The following is a 20996-nucleotide window of genomic DNA, read 5'->3' as shown; positions in this document are numbered from 1 at the left end:
TGTTTGAGAAACCTGCAGAAAAAGTTGACATATAGAGAAAGGAGGGTTTTTCTATAGACATGGGCCTTATATCTACAATCACTGCCACATAGGGCCCACAGTGAGATTCTCAGTGACTTTTGGTGGTCGGATAAAACTAAACATAGGTTTACATAAGCTAGGGGTGAGATAAGGGAAAGGATGCCTTACAATGAGGGGGTTAGGGTTCTGTTGGGGGGGGGGGGGGGCAGAGATGATACTTCGGTACGAGGGCACTGGGCAGAACCCACCAGTGCACCCGGCATGTTATATGAATTGCTTTGTGTCACCATGCAATGTTTGAAAATTTAATAAAAGAGATTTAAACATAAAATACAGTAAATTCAAAGACAAACAGCACTATTACAAAACAATATTAATACCAAAAAAAATATACAGTGAAGACCTGCATCTGTGTACTGCTTTTTCCAACTCAGTTTTCAAAGAGAATTTTTTCCCTTTGAAAACTAAAAGTACTAGCAGACTTTATACTTCTAAGTTGCCCTCTTGAAACACTGTGAATATGGAGACGTCTTAACAGGGTTGTCTTTCTTCTTTAACTATTTTCTACTTCAGTGAGTCCTAAATCCAACCTTTCTTACAGGTTTTGTGTTCAGGATATCCGCAATGAATATGCTCAAGATATATTTGCATACATTGGGTCAACAGAACGAGGGCAATGTACTTTTTTTGGTTACTCCAAATGAGGTCTCACCAAGGGCATCACCACCTCCTTTTTCTTACTGGTTATTCCTCTCTCTATGCAGCCCAGCATCCTTCTGGCTTTAGCTATGGCCTTGTCACATTGCTTCACCATCTTCAGATCTCCAGACACAATTACCCCAAGATCTCTCTCCTGGTCTGTGCACATCAGTCTTACATCCCCCATCACACGGCACTTTCAGAATACCACACCCCAGCTGCAGGACTCTGCACTTCTTGGCATTAAATCCCAGCTGCCAAAACTTCGACCACTCTTCCAGCTTTCTTAAATCACTTTTCATTCTCTCTACTCCTTCAGGCATGTCTACTTTGTTGCAGATCTTAGTATCATCCGCAAATAGGCAAATCTTACCTTCTAACATTACCTTTGAGGTTCTCTGGTGTTTTTTCCTATCAATAATTTTCTCCTTTATAGCAGGGTTTAAATGATCACATGTATAGCAGGTAGGGATGTGCATTCATTTGAAACAAATGTGTAAAACATAACTAATGAGATTCTATTTGTTTCATTCATGGGTCCACGAATGAATGGAGGAGTCCAATAAGTGAAACAAATATTATTCGTCCCATTTGTTTATGTATCCCGTTAATTTATGTGTCCCATTGAAGTCTATTACTGTGCTCTGTCCAAATAAACAGGTGGAAGTAACTATAGCAATCAGCCCTTCCCTGTGTCATCTCACCGCCTTGTCAGAGTCAGGGCATGTTGACAAGAAAACAACACACACGATAAATCATAGAGAAGCATACTGCTGCTGTCCGGATCAAGTGAGTCTGACCCTCCCACCATAAAGTCTGAGCATGTGCAAGAAGCAGTCTGTATTTCCTCTCTAACTTTTCTCAGAGAAGGATGTGCTAGGAGAAAGCTCTCAGAGTTTTAAAATAATTTTTTTGGCTTTTTGGCACCGGTAAAAGGCTGCTTCTAATCTTCTCTGTGCTGCAGTGGTCTTAATCACTGTGCAGGAGAAAGTCCGCCAGTGGCACTTGCTGCTGATTTAGATTTTTCTCTTCACTGGGGGAAGGTCAGGGTGAGAGATAGTGTGGAGAGTTGCAGCAATGCTGGTAAACATTTTTTGTTTCTTTCTAGACACCAGTGAGGTGAACAGTGCATGCTCAGAGATGGAAGAAGCGTATATTACCAGGCTGAAAGTCTTTTTTGGTTGGTGTTTAATAGTTTTTTTGTTGACTGAACAAAACTAAACATAGGTTTACAGAGCAAAATTTAATGACAGTGGTTAAGAGTAAATCATGAAAAAGATGTTTATGTTGAATCACATTTCTGAACGGATAACAATAGATTTGAATCAATTTAACATCTTCTTTGATTTGGAAGAGCAAACTTTCCCTTAGCAGAGGCCTTTGTTGGGTATTTGTTAATTTATTAGTTTGCGGGGAACAGCTTCATTTAGTTATTTATGTGAGTGTTTTATATACCGTCATTCCATGTAATGTGCTGACATAGTGGATAAAATGTTGTGTCTTTTGAGAACGGCTTTGGTTTCAGTTACTGACACAGGAGAAATAAGATATTGATGTAACCGTTCCACATTGGGTGAACTTGTTGGAAAATGTTTTTTGCCATTAAAAGTGCTTCATTGTCTTGTTAAAAACAATCGGAAAATAATAGTGGAACATTGGTTCATTATGGCAATATACCCGGACATGACAGAAACATAGCAATGGAAGAAACTTGTGTTTTGAACTTGTTCGCATGTCTGCATCTGAAGTAGTCTGTTTGAACCAACTCGTGGATTTTTGCAAACCATTCATGAATGTTGGTTCACTAAGACAAAATATAAGGAACTGTCAGCAATGTTTTAATGAGTGTTTACACTTATTTTTTTGCAATGCCACATTGTGTCCCTGTTAAGCTGTTATGAGTGAAGAATAAGGTGATCTTATAATGAGTGTATTGAGTGACTGGGTATGTGTCCGAGTATTGGTATGGATGTAGGTATGTTTTTATTCTATTTGTAATAATTGTTAAATACATTTATAAAGACTAGTTTTTGATAAACAGGAGAGTTAAAATAAAGGAAGCATGATGGCGGCCGAGGGAGAGGTCAGCGTTTTTTGAGCTCCTCGATGAGACTGATATTGCTTTGGAAAAAATGCCGCATACTAAACGGAAGGGTAAGGTGAGAGTGGATACCTCCTTACCCTCTGCATCGACCCCTTCCCAGCCACGTATCGAGGGGTTCTTTACTCTAGCTATTGTTTCTAGTCCGAGGATAGAGTCAGCTGAGCGTCTGGTTGAAGAACATGACCCGTTCCTCCTGGACGACCAAATCTCGTTGAGCCCGAGACAACTAGAGATTCCCTCCCCTCCGAACCTAGGCTTCCACGAGGTTCCCAAACCGAAGTGGGTGCGGTATTGGAGGACTACCCGGGGAACCTTGCCGAGGTTTTGTTACCTGCAACTGTGAAGGCCAGATCGGAGAAGGACGGAGAACATTGATCCGGGGCCAAGTAGTGTTTCCATCCAGCAGAGGAGGGGAGAGACACCGACAGATGAATGCGTAAGGATTGCAGAGGTCTGCTGGAAAGGAGTGGTGAGTGCAGAAACTAGTCCGACCAAAAGTTACTACTCTTGATTCTATCTGGAGTGCAATAGTAATGCTGGAGAAAACCATATCTACACTTGTGACTGCAGTGAATTCGTCGCAAAACATTATAGTGGATTTGGAATCCTCAAAAAAAGAACATGAGAAAAAGATACATGAAATATCTGAAAATGTTTCATCCGTTAAAGATGTTCAAGCAAAATTGGTACAAAGTGAAGAATTGATGACAAGAAGAATTGAAAATCTAGAAAATAAATCGAGATACCTTAATTTGAGGGTTCTAAATTTTCCGAGTATTACAATGATATCCCCAAAAGATCAGTTCAAGAAATACATGACTGAAATTTTACAAATTCCAAATGATGTTTTACCTCCTATTTCAAATATATATTTCGCTACAACACCAAGAAAAAAGAATGAACAATATCAAACAGGATCTGATCAAGCAGCTGGAGTTGATTTATCATTGTTTCTGGAAACATCAATGGAGGAACAAATTGAGTCCTATGGAACTTTGTTGGTTATATTCTCTTCAGACAGGAACAATGTTTTAAGAATGTTCCTCCGTAATCGTGAAAAGTTGTATTTAGGCCAGAAAGTTTGGATTTATCCGGACCTTACTAAAGAAACACAAAAACGCAGAAAAGAATTTTTGAATATGAGTCAGGCAGCAAGAAATCTGGGGGGGGGGGGGGTCGGGGGTCAAATGATTGTAAGATATCTGTGTAAATGTACCTTGAGATTAGGTGAAAGTAAATATGTTTTCTTTGACCCTATCCATTTGAAACAACTGCTGGACAGCCGCGCAGTTACTGAGGAACCTATCTCTAGTGTGAAAAGATAGAAGCATATTTCCTCCCTCTTTTCTTTCTGGTTAAATGCTTTGAATATGTCCTGTTTATAATATATTGGATCTCCCAATTTCTTTATGCTTTAATTGCAAGGGGAATATGATGTTTCCTATACAAATTTGTGTTGTTTCTTACATATTCTGGATAAAAGAAGTGCAAGATTTATTACCTTAAGGCAATTAGAATATGTTGTTAATATGGTTTAATATTCCTTTACTTGTAAATAGTTTATGAAAACGATAAAGAATTAAAAAAAAAATAAAAAATAAAGGAAGCATAAATTGATATAACCGAATAGGGTTTATTCTAATAAATAATAGAGTGTATCCTACTTTATTGTCTCTCAACTGGATTTTGATATAAGTGCCAGTATATATAATGCACTTAGGAGGAAGTGGTGTCTGTCTGCAGCAGAGGACCAGAAGGCTCATCTGCATACTTCTCCCAGCAGAGCATTCCAAAGACCACCATGAGCAATCTAGGCTTCATCTTCCATAGCCCCTGTACTTTTTCCAACAGCAAAAGACCAAAAGGCTCAGCTGCATATTTTGCCTAGCAGTCTCAGCAGAGGATTGTAGAAGATACTGTGAGCCATCTGAGTTTCAGCTTCCACATCCCCAATCCTTTTTCAGCAGCAGAGGATCAAAAGGCTCATCTGCATACTTCTGCCAGCAGTGGACACCATGAGCTGTCTGTGCTCAGCTTCCACAGGCCCCAAGCTCTTTCCAGCAACAGACATCTAGAAGGCTCATTTGTATACTTCTCCCAGCAGTCCCAGCAAAGGACAATATGAACCATCTAGGCTTCGTATTCCAAAGTCCCCTCACTCTTTCCAACAGCAAGGACCAGAATGCTCATCTTCATACTTTTGCTATCAGTTCCAGCAGAGGGCACTGTGAACCTTCTAGGCTCAGGTTCCATAGTCCCCACACTCTTTCCTACAGTAAAGGACAAAATGACTCATCTGCATATTTTTCCCAGCAGCCCCAGCACAGGACTCTAAAGGACACTGTGAGCCCTCTAGGCTTCATCTTTCACATCCCTCACCTTCTTTCAGCAGCCAGATTAAGAAGGCTCATCTGCATACATCTCCCAGTAGGCCCAGGAGAGGTCACCAAAGGATACTGCAAGCCATCCACATTTTAGCTTCTATGGATCCTGTACTCTTTCCAGCAACTGAAAACTAGACAAATCATTTGCATACTTCTCCTAGCAGCCCTAGCAGAGGACATTTCAAGCTATCTAGGTTTTAGCTTCCACAGCCCCCACATTCTTTCCAACAGCAGAGGACCAGAAGACTCATCTTCATACTTCTTCTAGTAGCCTCAGCAGATGATACTTCCAGGCTTCAGCTACAACAGCTCCTGCACTCTTTCCGATAGTAGAGGACCAGAAGGTTCATATGTATATTTTTCCCAACAGCCCCACTAGAAGATTCTAAAGGACACCATTAGTACTCTAGGCTTCATCTTCCATATCCCCCCACCCTCTTTCAGCACCAACAGAGGACTCTAGAGGACAAGGTGAGCCCACTAGGCTTCATCTTCCACAGCCCCTCCACTTTTTCCAGCAACGGACAACTAGAAGGCTCATTTGCTTACTTCTCCCAGTAGCTCCAACAGAGCTACTGCAAACTATTTTGCCTTCAGCTTTCACAGCCCCCATATTCTTTCAAACAGTAGAGTCCTCTGCTGGGGCTGCATATTTTTCTCAGCAGCCCCAGCAGAGGACTCTGAGGACACTATGAGCCTTTTAGGCTTCAATTTCCACATCGCCTACCCTCTTTCAGCAGCAGAGGCTCGGAAGGCTCATCTGCATACTTCTCCTAGTTAAGGACAGTGTAAGTCCAGGTTTTAGTTTCCACATTCTTTCTAGCAGCAGAGAACCAGAAAGTTTATCTGAATACTTCTCCTAGCAGAAGTCCTCTAGGCTTCATCTTCTCCTAGTGAGTCATCTAAACTTTATCTTTCAGAGCTGCAGTTTCTACATCCCCTACACTCTTTACAAAAGCAGAGTATTGGAAAGCATGCACCAAAACATGATTTCTTATATAAGAAATCATGTTTTGGTGCTCCCGCGCGCATGTTATAAAATTGGGTGTACATTTGTGTGCGCCGGGTAGCGCGCACACAAATGTACCCCATGCACGCAAAATTTAAAATCGACCCCTGTGCGTTCATGTGCGCAGGGAAGGGATACAGTTTAGCAAATTTCACGCGGCGATGCATGCCGGCCTTCCCCATTTCCCTCCCAGTCCGCTCCAATTGGGGAGCGGACTGGGAGGGAACTTCTCTACCCCCTACCCTAACCTCCCTTCCCCTTCCCCTCTCCTCCCCAACCCCTAGTTCCTACCTTTTTTTTTTACCCCAACTTACTTCAGGGCCAGGCCTTTTTGAAAATAAGCTCGGTGCGCGCAAGGCCCGTCCATGTGCGTAAGGCCAGATTTTATGAACGCGGGAGATTTAAAATCTGGCCGACAGGGAATAAGATGTGTAAGCAGGTAGATATAATGTAAGCAGATTAATTGTAATCTCTGGAGGATCACAGACAAATATAAAATAAACTAATAGATTAAAAGTACTTTCGTTTGAATATGCCTATTTCCTTAGAATCTTTAAATTATTATCAACTGATCAAAATTAACATGCAGACAGTAGTCCAGCAGTGAGTGGGCAGATATCCATTTTTTTGCACTGAGTGCCAAATATATAATTATCTACCAGTGAGAGGTATGCACTTGGTGCAAAGAGCTCCTATCCCTCAGAGAATGAATCCAATCTCTGGAGGCTTGAGTGGCTGGGGCTCAGGATGGTAAGAACATAAGAACTTGCCATGCTGGCTCAGACTAAGGGTCCATCAAGCCCAGCATCCTGTTTCCAACAGAGGCCAATCCAGGCCATAAGAACCTGGCAATTACCCAAACACTAAGAAGATCCCATGCTACTGATGCAATTAATAGCAGTGGCTATTCCCTAAGTATAATTGATTAATAGCTGTTAATGGACTTCTCCTCCAAGAACTTATCCAAAGCTACACTAACTGCACTTAGCACATCCTCTGGCAACAAATTCCAGAGCTTAATTGTGCGTTGAGTGAAAAAGAATTTTCTTCGATTAGTTTTAAATGTGCCCCATGCTAACTTCATGGAGTGCCCCCTAGTCCTTCTATTATTCACATCTACTCGTTCAAGACCTCTCATGATCTTAAAGACCTCTATCATATCCCCCCCTCAGCCGTCTCTTCTCCAAGCTGAACAGCCCTAACCTCTTCAGTCTTTCCTCATAGGGGAGCTGTTCCATCCCCTTTATCATTTTGGTTGCCCTTCTCTGTACCTTCTCCATCGCAACTATATCTTTTTTGAGATGCGGCGACCAGAATTGTACACAGTATTCAAGGTGCGGTCTCACCATGGAGCGATACAGAGGCATTATGACATTTTCCGTTTTATTAACCTTTCCCTTCCTAATAATTCCCAACATTCTGTTTGCTTTTTTTGACTGCTGCAGCACACTGAGCCGACAATTTCAATGTGTTATCCACTATGATGCCTAGATCTTTTTCCTGGGTGGTAGCTCCTAATATGGAACCTAACATTGTGTAACTTCCGCATGGGTTATTTTTCCCTATATGCAACAGCTTGCACTTGTCCACATTAAATTTCATCTGCCATTTGGAAGCCCAATCTTCCAGTCTTGCAAGGTCCTCCTGTAATGTAACAAAATCCGCTTGTGATTTAACTACTCTGAATAATTTTGTATCACATAAGTAAGGAGCAGGTTGTGCTGGGGTTTGGCCTGGGGTGAGGGTTGGCTGTCCTGGAGCTGGGAGGGAGCGCAGCTGTGCTGGGGCTGCTGGGGTGGGGGGGGGGGGGGAGGGCAGACTGAGCTGGGGATGGAGGGGAGGGCAATTCATAGGGGACCCTGGGGAATTTCCATGGGTGTCAGCTAGTTTAATATAATTCCATAATATCACATTTTATAGGCATTGGCTGCTGCTTTTAAGAACAGTCTAATCTGATTAGAATGCAATAATGTTTTTAATCACTGTGACATTTTAACATTTTTTTTTATCACATTCTACTATTGGACGCATTTTTTTTATCAATGGGTTGTCAAGAACAAGTAACCCTGATGTTTGGTTTTTGTCTCTTTCATTGTCCATCCCAGATCACTATTTCTTGTTCCATTATCATTAGTGCAATATATACTTTGGCCCAAATGATATGTCAGCTGCAGTCTCCCATCGAGCAGATGGTAAGTCACTGACAAACTGTTTGTTGAAATACCGAATGCTGATTCACCACAATTTGTCTGAATGCCAGGCTTTGTTTTGTGGAATATTTAATTTTATGCATACTGTTATTGTTACCTGCTTCCAGCCTTGGAAGAAATAGGACAATAAATGTTTTAAAACAAATAAATGAATTTTACATTCACATCTTCACTCATCAGCCACTCATCCAGTCTCCTACTACCATCAAACCAATCTCCAGCACTACCAGTTTCAATCTATCATAAAACAACTTTATCCTGCTCTCACACCCCACCCATCATCCAAGAAATTAAGACTCGGTACTCAAAAAAATCCAGCTCATCAGTTACAACAGGCCACAATGCCTATTGGTCTCCCGATTCCAATTCTCCATCACAGGACCATACTCACAGAAAAACCTTCCTTGATCTCACGCCCACTCACCTACAAATCACTCATCCCCATCATGATTTCCCCTTTTACACAGATTTTAGGCCTAGCCCTTTTCTCACTGATTCTATTCAACGCACAATCTCTCACTAAGAAAACGCTAATACTCAATGACCTTCTCCTGGACAAAAATCCTGACTTCTGCGCCATAACTGAAACATGGCTTAAACATACGGACACCGCACTAATAAACCAACTTCCAACTCAAACCTACGATATATTCTCCATCCCCCGAAGGAAAACAAGGGTTGGGGGTATTCTCCTAGCAGCCAAAAAAGATCTAAGAATTACTCAATTCCCAATTAATTCACCTTCAAAAATCGAAACAAGCCTTTTCAAATCAGACCATCTGCAAATCCTTCTAGTCTATGCCCCCCCAGGACTTCTGGACTCCGACGCATCACCCATGCTAGAAGTAATAGCCTCTTACCTAAATCTGGAGTACCCTACCATAAAACTGGGATATTTTAACTTACACGTCGATGACCCTATTCTCTCAACTAATTGCGATTCATTCCTAACCGTCATGTCTGCCATGGGTTTCAAGCAGATTATAAACAAACCTATAAAATTAATCCACTACCTCTATGCAGACGACGTACAGATTCTGATCCCCGTAACAGAATCACTCTCTAAAACGCTCTCATACTGGGAAAGCTGCTTTCAAGCTATTAACTGCCTACTCTCCGGTCTTAACCTAGTCCTCAATGCATCTAAGACAGAACTCCTTCTCATTTCCCCCGACCACTCAGCCCTAACCCATCCGATATCATCCAACATCCAGATCTCACAAGTAAGGGACCTAGGAGTCATCCTCGATAACCACCTGAATCTAAAGAAATCCATCAATAACACCGCCAAGGATTGTTTCTATAGACTCCAAGTTATGAAAAGGCTCAAACCTCTCCTTCATTTCCAGGATTTTAGGACCGTGCTCCAAACCACGCTCTTTTCCAAAACAGATTACTGCAACGCTCTCCTTCTCGGACTCCCTTTCTCCTCCATCAAACCATTACAGATGCTCCAGAATTCGGCAGCCAGAATCCTAACCAACACCAACAGACGTTCGCACATCACTCCCATACTACGGAACCTTCACTGGCTGCCAATAAAATATAGAATAATGCACAAGGCCCTCACCACAATTCATAAAACCATATACAATCAGCAACAACTAGACCTCCAGATTCCTCTCAAATTATATTCATCCTCAAGACCTATAAGAGAAGCGTACAAAGGTACCCTGCAAGTTCCCCCAACAAAAGCCACGCGACTATCATACACCAAAGAACGAGCATTCTCTACAGCGGGTCCAACTATCTGGAACAATATGCCCACTGACCTCAGACTAGAACCTTGCCTTCGAACTTTCCGAAAAAATCTTAAGACCTGGCTCTTCCTCCAGGCCTTCCCCTAACATTCTAAGCCATTAATTGTCGACCGGACAGGACTCTGCTTTACCGGCTAACACCCCGCTATGTTTAGACATTATAATTAAGCTGCCGTTTCTTTTGTTTCATTGCCTTTTCTAGTTCTCTTCAGTTACACTGTCCTATACCTATGACTAGCCTAGCCTCCAAGTTATCTACCCTTGTTATATGTAACTTCTGCTTCTAATGAATTGTTCTTGTTTAAGTTATACCCTTTGTTACATGTAAACCGATCTGATATGAAATTTTTCATGAAGGTCGGTATAGAAAAGTGTTAAATAAATAAATAAATAAATAAATAAATAAATGTTTCTATACCCATAGAGCAGGTCACACCTTGGATCTCATCTTCGTAAACTCAGGCATCTCACACCCAACTCCACCCATATGCAAACCTGTCCCCTGATCTGACCATGTATTTATATCTACCACCTTTTCGCTGGCACAAACGAGCAACAAACATGTCCCTCAACCTGAATTTACATACAGGAAAGGGAACAGCGAGTGAGGTGATCACATCTGAGAATGACAATATTTTTCCGAGTTGTTAAATTACAAGCAGATTTTGATAAATTGCAAGAGGATCTTGCAAGGCTAGAAGACTGGGCATTCAAATGGCAGATGAAATTTAATGTGGACAAATGCAAAGTAATGCACATGGGGAAAACTAACTCACACTGTAGCTACACGATGTTAGGCTCCATATTAGGAGTTACCATCCAGGAAAAGGATCTGGGCATCATAGTAGAAAATACTTTGAAATCATCGGCTCAGTGTGCTGTGGCAGCAGTCAAAAAAGCAAACAGTATGTTAGGAATTATTAGGAAGGAAATGGAGAATAAAATGGAGAATATCATAATGCCTCTTTATTGATTCATGGCGAGGCTGCACCCGAAGTACTGTGTGCAATTCTGGTCGCCGTATCTCAAAAATGATATAACAAAACTCCAATCCTAAACTAACATGTACGAGACTCTATGACTTCAGTTGTTATCCTCCAAAAATCTGGATCATGGTACCTCTACCCCTATGCCTTGAGCCGTCTCACCTCACATTGGCCTTCCCTTAAAGCCCCCTTTGGCAGAGGCACTCTGTCTTTCTGACCTATCTATCTGAATCATCAAGTAAGGATTATAAATTATACACACTGGCCTCTCAATGCTGCCCGTTGTAAATTTGATTCAACTGTGGAAGTAAATGACCTTCCACCAATATAACTATTAATTACAGTGTGTTTTGTAATATGCCCTGTGACCATTCGTGGCTAAATTTCAAATGTCTATCAATCAATCATTAAGTACATGAATGAAAATTATTTTACTTAAGAACATTTTTTTTCTGCCAATCTTGAGCTGGACAGCAGATGGCAGTATAACAATGCTGTGTTCCAGAGGCACCAGAAACTGTAGCTAACCAGTGAATCCCATAGTCAGAACAAGCTTCCCACCTCACACTGCTGCTGAGGCTCTAAGTTACAGACACTTAAGACTGCCTGAGACAGAGAGTGACCCGTTTTCAGATGGGATATACAGCTGTGGGTTGACAGCAAAGGGTTACCCGGAACATTCAAATCTGACTGAGAAATATGCAGCATTTCACTCTGTAGATAAACTGATTTACGCAGCAATAAGTATGATCTAGAAGCATCCTTTTCTTTTTACTTTGTTGTATGTAGTTTTTCAAGCCCTTTTTGAGTTCACTTTAATTCCTTTATAATAAACTTTTTAGTTTATTAGCACTGTGCTTTTGGACTGATTAACAACTCAGATGAGTTGCTGTAGGATCCCAGTATTTTAGTAAATGGATTGTGATTGCCTTTCTAAAAGCTCTGTGACCTCAGGTTGTTGTGAGGTCCCAGCATCTCCAGAAATCCTCAGTCATAGCAATATACTGACATAGCCTATGGCCTGTTGTACACAAGTGTATTTTATATTGGTTCATTTTTGTTCACGTGCTCTTGATATAAATAATTTTGTGCAGCAGATCTCTTCATAATTGTTCAAGCAAGAATATTTAATAAATGTATTATCCGGCTACTCAAGTAAAATTATATATTATTTCCCAATTTTCCCTCAGTTCACAATTTCTGGGAATTTAACAAGACGTGTAATTGCAGGATTGAGGACAGGGACAAAACCCGTGGCATCCCCACTGAGAGCAAACTGCTGAGATCCAGGGCAGCCCACTGTTAAACCTGGGGTGCAAATATTTCTGTTTGTGTCAACATTACGGTCACCAATGGGCTCTAAGACTGCTGAATACGCTGATGCCCGCCTAGTTTTAGCCCTCTGCATCTGTAGATGTGTGGCCCTGTTTTTCTTACAGACATCTGAACTAGAAGTCCAAAATGGTGCAGATGTCCTTGAGATGAGACTTAAGGACCTAAATATGTAGACCCTGGTGGAGAGAAGAGGCAGGGGAGATATGACAGAGACTTTCAAATTCCTCCAAGGTGTAAATAAAGTGCAAGAGGCAAACTCTTTTAGAGAGGAGAAAGTGTGGAACAGGTCACACAGTATGAGGCTCCAATGGGGACAACGCCAGAGCAGGGGCGGATTGCAGGAAAATATCAGCCCGAGGGACTCTTTTCAGAACCGGTCCATGGGGTATCTGACTTCCTCATGTCAAAAACAGGTCATAAAATGCCACATACATTTGTTGTAATATTTTCCAAATATCGGTAAAATATTTCAAAACAGCAGACACAGGAAATAACACCCCAAAATGTAAAGTAATAGGATTAAAAAATCTCCAGCTCTCCATGCCATTAAATAAAGAAAGAAATACCAGGGATCTGTTTATTTCCATCCCCCAGAGATTATTGTGGATTTGGGGGAAAGGGGGGGGGGGCACACAATCTTTATCCTCTGTCTTTCCCCTTCACACTTAAAGGCCTTCTCTCTTTCATACACATGCAGGCTCTCTCATACACACATGCAGGTGCGCACTCTCTCATACACTCATTCAGGTGCTCTCATATACATGTAGGCTCTCTCTTATACAAACATGCAGGCACTCTCTGTCTCTCATTCACTCATCCAGGCTCACATATACAGGCTATCTCACAACACTCATGCAGGTGCTCTCTGTCTCTCAACACACATGCTGGCCCTCTCTCATACACAAATGCAAGTGCTCTCTATCTCATACACACATATACAGGCTCTCGGTCTCATACACACATATAGTTTGCCCCTCTCTCATGCACACACAGGCATTCTCCCTCATGCATGCCCACATGCAGGCTCTTTCATACACACACACACACAGGATCTTTCTTTCATACACACAGATGTGCAGATGCTCTCTCTCATACACACATATCTTGGGCCTCCTTTCTGCTGGGCCTTAGAAACTCCAGCGCTGCTCCTTACTTACTGCCAAAAGGGAGGTGGAAGGAGGTCAGTGCTTCTGGTGGTCCTGCAACTGTCAGATATTTCTTTCTTCCATTCCTGTAGGCCTTTTTCTTCAAGCTGCAAGCAGAGCTCCGTCATGGCTCCACCAAGCCCTTCATCGAGCCGTGGCAGGCTGAGCTCCGTTGCGGCCCTGCTGAGACAGTTATTGGGCTGCAGCGAGTTGTGCTCTGTCACGGCCCCTCTGAGACCTTCTTCTGCAGCAGCTCCTCTCAGCAGACCACGTGACCAGTGTGACCGGCCCACCGGGGGATGCCCGATCCCCCGATAGGCCAATCTGCCCCCTGCTCCAGAGCAGCATCAGAAATCATTTCTTTATGAAAAGGGTGGTGGATGCACGGAACGGCCTCCAAGTGGAAGTGACGGAAATAAAAAAGCAGTGAATGAATTAAAAAAAAATCCCAGGATAAGCACAGAGGATCCCTAGTTAGGAAGAAGCAAAGAGAAAATCAGAGCTCAACTGGGGTCTGTGCCATTGCGCCAGGAGTACAATTGGGAAGCCTAATGGCGCTTATCTCCCATCATGCTCTCTGTTTCTTATGTAAGGGGATGGAGAGTGGTTGCAGGCCTCTAAAAGTCTCTTGTCAGCAGAGTGGAGCAGTCTGGTACTTTGGAAGCACAGTGACATCACGACAGTGTCCCTGTACTCTCAGAGTTATGAAACCCTGTGCACTGGGGGGGACGGAGAGTCCTCTTCCCTGCCACCAGTACCCTGGGGGCGCTATTAAGACTGCAATGCTAGGAGCAGCTGGACTGCGCCAACTAAGCCTGAGGTGCGAGGGAAGTGTTTGTGCTCCTGGGAGCAGATCCAGCGAGGGGCTCAGGGAACCAGTGAAGTGACAAGAAGCTGGCTAAGGGGGGGGGGGGGGGGGGGCACTCGATCAGAGGAGCAGCGAACCCCCTCTGCGGTAAAAAGGAGACTCTGCCTGCTGGTGGTCTCTGAGCCTGCCGCCACTTGTAGGTAACTTGCCACCATCTTTCTGTATCTTTTCTTTTCATGGCTTGATCCCGCATCCATTTCCAAGAAATGTACTTTTGCTTGTAGGACCGTTTGGCTTTATTAAGGAGTGGCTGCCAGAAAGTGCTTTGAAGCTTTTCTCTCCTTCCCCCCTCCCCCTGCCTAGCATGTGCCCTGCGGTAGGAAGAGTGGTGATGGTCTGGCCCCTCCCCTCTGAGACACCACCCTGATCATCACCATAGAAGGCCACCGGGCTTACAGAGGGAATGGGGTAAAGCCAGGACTGACTCAGCCTGGCCTTGGTAAGTATAATCTTGTCAGGAGGGGCCCTGACGGATTTATAATCCTCTTCAGAAAGGCCAGCCAAAGGTCGCTGTAAAAATCCCCCCCACCCAGGGGGGCTCTCCTATATGACAAGAGCAATTTGGGGGACCTGCAAGCTTGTGCTGAAAGGGAAACACCGGGGGGGGGGGGGGGGGGGGGGGGGGAGTCTCGCCCGCGCTGCGGCAGTGGGTGCAAAGCACGGGCTGGAAGGTGTGCAGAGAGGTTTGCGTCTCTGCGCCTTCACTCCCCTGCCTCATGCAGGTAAACGTGGGCAGACTGCTGGCCGCATCCGTGCTTTCACTTGCACCGTTAGGAAGGCAAGGATCGAGCTGCGATTTTACGCGATGACCCCACATTAAAGTCTTCCATTATTGTACCCTCCCCACCCTGCATTCCTTCAACTGTCCCCGCCCTCTTATCTCCCGTATGCCTCCCCTGCTTTCCACTCAGCCCGTAAGCTCTTCAGGGAAGGGAACCTTCCTGTAGTCCTTGTGCTACACATGGACTTGTAATGATCTTAGGAGTGCTGGGGGCACAGTCAACAACAGAGAAAGATGCCACAGCGATCGTATAAAAGAATGAATTTTCAGCCAAAAAGTAGCCGGCAAGGTCAGGCGCTTAGGGTTTTTTTTTTTTAAACAGAGCCCTTTATGTCCAGGGTGGGCTTTACAAGCCAGGGATGTTGTTATGGTGTGATCGCTCCGGGAGGGAGGATGATAAGAGTATCTGAATATCTATGCAATGACCGGCCACCCCCTCCCCAATCTACTGCATATATAATGTCCCAGCACCCTGCCCACATTCAGTTCAGCCTAATCCCTTTGCTATGGAAATGAAATCCACCGAGGCCACCAATTCTTTCCATTGCTGCGGTGCATTCCTGGCCCTTCTCGGGTTAGTGTCCTGTATCCAGGGCTTAATTCAACTCTCGATGATCAAAGGCACTGAAATAAGGGGTCCTAAACGGAGACAGAGGCGGCTGGGGGCGAGGGAGAGAGCCAGAGGTGAGCGAGGATGATGGTGGCCTGGGCACGGGCACCCGTCAGATGCCTCTTCTGTGGCATTGATGCAGAACGTCCTTTCGCTGGCTTCGGTCACTCGCTGAGTGGGTTTGCGTAGCTTCGACAACGCGGTGTGTGTGTGGGCAGGGGGTGCTGCCTTTTACTGGACCAGGGTGACATGGGTTCGATTCCCGGCTCGAGCTCGGGCTCCGGAGACGGGCCATGGCTAGCAGCGCTGGGGTTAGGTGCCTTTGGCACGGAGTGATGACTCCTACAGCGGCATCGCACGGAGAAAAGCGCAGGCGTTCTGGCGTTGAGAAACATGGCTTACGCATGGGATAAGGAAGGAAGCAAGGAAGTTACCGGACGGCATTCACGTCGTCCTCCTGCAGTGAGCTGGACAGAAGTCAGGTATATAATATAACATTTAAGAATAAGGTTTCCTTCCAGCGTGGCGGGAGGGAGGGGAGCTGACAACTTCCCAGCCACCTGATCAGCACAAGTGAACCCCTGGTTTTGCCTTACATAAGAACATAAGAGATTGCCATGCTGGGTCAGACCAAGGGTCCATCAAGCCCAGCATCCTGTTTCCAACAGTGGCCAATCCAGGCCACAAGAACCTGGCAAGTACCCAAACACTAAGAAGACCCCATGCTACTGATGCAATTAATAGCAGTGGCTATTCCCTAAGTAAACTTGATTAATAGCTGTTAATGGACTTCTCCTCCAAGAACTTATCCAAACCTTTTTTGAACCCAGCTTTCTGCTCCAGCACAGGGAGATTTGGCTGATGGAGCTCCACACTCGGTGGCATACCCAGCGAGGAAATGGTTAATGCCGCCCTGTGATAAGAGTGGAAACCGGACATGACGTAGGGGGATGCTCTTACTGGGATCAGGAATCCTGTCCTAGGGGAGTTACACCTTTACGCTCACATACTAAAATGCACTTAAAATGGAAGGCATTCGTCATTTACAGCTAAAAACCTGCCCTGTTCATTAGCCAGCTGTCTAACACCAAGCCCTTCATCAGGAGCCTGCTGCAACCGATGGACTTTATCAGCCTCCTAACCCTCAAACAGCTAAGGGGCCAGTGCGCTAATCGGTGAGAAATTTCACAAATGGAGATTTCCGCACAAAAATGTGCAGCCCCCTGCCCAAAATGTCAGAGTTTTGCCCGTTTCTGCGCAGGACGCCCCTTTGCAACGTTTCTGCAGTTTTCAGTAAAATTTTGCCTGTAGTTTGCTACTCGCCAAGTTTCATTCAAATGCAAAATGAATCAGCCGCTGAATTCAGCAGAAACTGAACTCGACTTTGTGGGGGATTTTCACAAAAAGGATAAATTACGCCTCAATAAGTTGCAGTTATCTTTTTTTTTTTGCCGGTCCCCAGAGCAAAATTTTGTGCAAAGGTTTGCTACCCAAATCATTTGCCCAAGTAGCAAACGTTTGCATAAAATGACCAAAACCTTATTATGTATCCCATGTTCAATGTATTCACTCTTTTTTTTTTTTTTTGCTGTAATTTCCAGTTGTTGGTTCACTGTAAACCGAAGCGATATGTACTAGTACATGATCTTCGGTATATAAAAGCCTTTAAAATAAATAAATAATTAAAACACCTTTCGCAAAAGAAAACAGCGTTATGGAAAAAATGGCAAATGGCATGCGGCGTGGCGTTTGCACATTTTTACGAGCTTTCTTAGCCACTTTCATGTGAACACGCTCATTTTTCCTTTACAAATAGCTATTTTTAGCAGGTGGTTTTTCCTTCTGCAATCTTCAATACAGGTGCATGGCTCATGAGTGACTGCCATGCAAAATTATGCAAAGAAGCTCCTTGCCTCTGAATGCAGAGTTTTAACGGCACGTGAAAAACACTTCGCAAATGCGATTTTGCAAAAAAAAAATCAACTACACCTCAATGATTTTTGAGAAAAAGTCACAAGAAAAAGCGCACGCGTCTATTCTTGATATAACGTAAATAACATGTATTTGCCGAAGTGTGCACGAATTTCAGGGACACTTTACCACATTAGCGTCTTAAGGCTTTCAGATTAAGAATTTCGTTTCTGTGCAGTGATTTTGCGGTGGCCGTCAATTTAGCGCAGACCTTGTTCTACTGTAGACCGAGATGCCAATCGCAGCTGACCGGGGTCAGATTAGATCTGGTGACCTACAGGCGAAAGATCTCCCTCTTCCTTCAGTATTAACCGCAGGGGGGGTCATCATTCAGGAGTTTGAAAACAGAAGCATGGCACTGCGCACCTCAGCAGGAGTGAAAACAAAGGCAGGTTGCAGAAAATACCAGCGGGATTAACTTACTCTAGCCCTAAAGAAATATAGGAAGGGCCGAAGAATACTGTAACCGTTCCAGGGCATTGCTATCAGATCGGAGGCATTGCCCTGGGGGTGGAGGTATTGCCCTAGCGCTTAGCACAAGGAAGGGGGAACCAGGAGATCCGAGGGGAAATCTTGCTTCTGCCACTGACACCTACGGTGACCTTGGGCAAAGTCACTTTCTCTCCTGGAGCTTCAGATACCCAATTAGGCTGTAAGCACTGTGGAGGAGGAGATTTATGGTATCTATACATGTAACTTGTTTTTATGACACTCTGATTTAGAGCACAAACACCACGGTATAGAGTGCCAAATGCTTATTATTATCATCATAGATTTACTCCATTACTGTACTCTCAATTGGCAAATCCTAACATTTTATTTTATCTGGAATTGTTCTGTTTCTTTTATATTTTTTTTTAATAAAAGCTGTTTCTCTCTTACTACGGACATGACCGTTCTGTTAAACTCTCTTTCACACTCGGGATCTCTCTAAATCCCTCATCGTAGGATGGATTTATGCAGACATTTTTAGAAGGCAAACAGCACGTCGTCGCTCCAGTGCCCTTCGTACATCTGAAGCAGGGACCCCGGTAGTCATGAAAGATCCCTGTACTTCACCATCTCTTGTGCTTCTCTCTTAAAAGGCATCACCGCCTACTAAGACCATTATCTCCACTGGAATTGTAGAGTCTGGAATGAGGCTCCCACCAAAACTGCTGGGCAGATGCCATTCGGCTCCTATCGCCCTTTCCAGTTACAGAGGGCTCAGTGTGCAGCAAAAGGATCAACAGGAAGAGCTAACCATGGTTATTTTGTGCGCCTGGGATGGGGGGAGGAGGGGGCTTATTCAGAGCCGTAGCACGCCTTATGGCCAACACGGCCATGGCCATAGGCTCCTCCTCCTCCTCTGACATCAACGGCTTTGGTCCGCAGGGCCATAGTAAGTGGGAAAGCAGCGCGGCCCCGCCAGCCACACCTCTGATTCTGGGGGGGCCGCGCTGCTTTCTCGCTTACTATGGCCCCCCCGCGGACCAACGCCGTCGATGTCAGAGGAGGAGGAGGAGCGCCCTTTGCCCTGCTGGAAGGAGTCCAAAGCCAGAGCTTAGTCGGGTCCCCTGGCCAGACGTTGCTCCCCTGGCCGCAGGGACTGAGGCAGGAGATTGCTTCTGCCTGCTGCTTTTTGGGCACATTGCCCAAAGCGATATCAGTACCTGGCTGGGGTTTGGAGGTTTATCTGCTGTGGATTGGCTAGACTTTGCCACAGACTGATATGCAAATTAATTACAAGGGCTGTGATCTAAGGGTCCTCTTGGAAGCAAGGAGCCTGGGATTACTATCAGATTCGAAACTCACTCTCCATCTGCAAGGGAAACAAGTTGCAAAATCAGCGTTCTTTAAATGGAAAACTCTAAGACCATTAAAAGCCATCTTACCTCAGATCAGTGTTTCAAAGCCTTGTTTTGGGCCCGTTAGACTATCGTAACAGTAAATGGGTGGGTTTGCTGAAGACGTTTTTTCAGGCCCTTAAACTAGTCCAGCATGCGGTAGCTAGGCTGCTTAGTGGGCTAAGTCGATTTGAGCATGTAACCTCAATATTAAAGAAATTGCACTGGTTGCCAGTGAAAAGTCGCTCACATTTTAAATTATTAGTTTTAACACATAAGCTTTCATATTCTGAAAATCCATGTGTAGCAGTCAAGAAATTGGAGAGGTACGAGTCAGTATTGTTGTGCTTCCCAACCATGTCCGCTCCGCGGCCGGTCCTGCTCACCTCTCCCGTCCGTCTCCCAGCTCCGGGCTCACTTCCTCTGCCGCTGCAGCGAGTTCGCGGCGTCCCCGGCTCCCCATCTCCAACGCCGGCCTCACAGTGGAGCTCCCAGAGGGGCGCCGCGTCTTCCTGCTCCTCGGCCCCACCCCTAGGTGCGTGCATGGCTGACGTCGCTCTACTTAAAGGGCCAAGTGCGGGAAACCCGAACCCGGCGCTCCCCGATGACATCACACTCCCTCTGTATAAAAGAGAAGGCCCGTTCCCTTGGCAATTGGGTCGTACACTCCGGTGTCTCTAGTTTGCCTTTCTGCGTTCCAGTGTCTTTGCTCCTGTATCTCCTGTCCCAGCATCTCCTATGTCTCCCGTTCCAGCGTCTCCTGCTCCTTCGTCTCTCCATCCCTGATAGTACCCTTTGGACTGATCTCACGGTACTGACCTTTGCCTGTTCTCTGACTACTCTTGATTGCTGCCTAACCTAACTTCTGCTTGAACTCCAACTACTCTTGATCGCCGCCTAGAACTTGACCTTTGCCCATGACCCAACTACTCTTGATCGCTGCCTGGAACTTGGCCTTTGCCTGTGACATGACTACACCCAGATTGACCTTTATTACCGACCCTGCTTTGGCTGACCATTCTGGACTGATACCCTGGCCTTGATCCTCGCTACACACTTAGACACTCTCTTCTGGCCTCCTGCGACCTCTGGACCTTCCTGTTTGCATACCAACCGCGCACCCTTGTTCGTGGTGGGCACCCCCTTGAATTTTCTCTCTTGGAGACCCTGCGAGGCCCACCTAAGACCAGGCAGCCCGGGTAACCAAGGGCTTAACCTGAGGGAACCCCGGGTTGCTATTGGTGAAGCTCCAGCTAGCCTCTGTCTCCTCCTGTGCTCCGCCTCCTG

At 44.8% G+C, this 20996-nt stretch overlaps 1 protein-coding gene across 2 annotated transcripts in view; it reads right to left on the bottom strand.

The window, feature by feature from the left end:
• Positions 1 to 20996, bottom strand: part of CNTFR (ciliary neurotrophic factor receptor) — an 841002-nt gene that overhangs the window by 25512 nt on the left and 794494 nt on the right. The window lies entirely within an intron of this gene.

This window comes from Rhinatrema bivittatum, chromosome 1, assembly GCF_901001135.1.
Source record: "Rhinatrema bivittatum chromosome 1, aRhiBiv1.1, whole genome shotgun sequence".
Taxonomy (NCBI): domain Eukaryota; kingdom Metazoa; phylum Chordata; class Amphibia; order Gymnophiona; family Rhinatrematidae; genus Rhinatrema; species Rhinatrema bivittatum.
The sequence above is the reverse complement of the archived record's forward strand: the minus strand, read 5'-3'. Positions and strand labels throughout refer to the sequence as shown.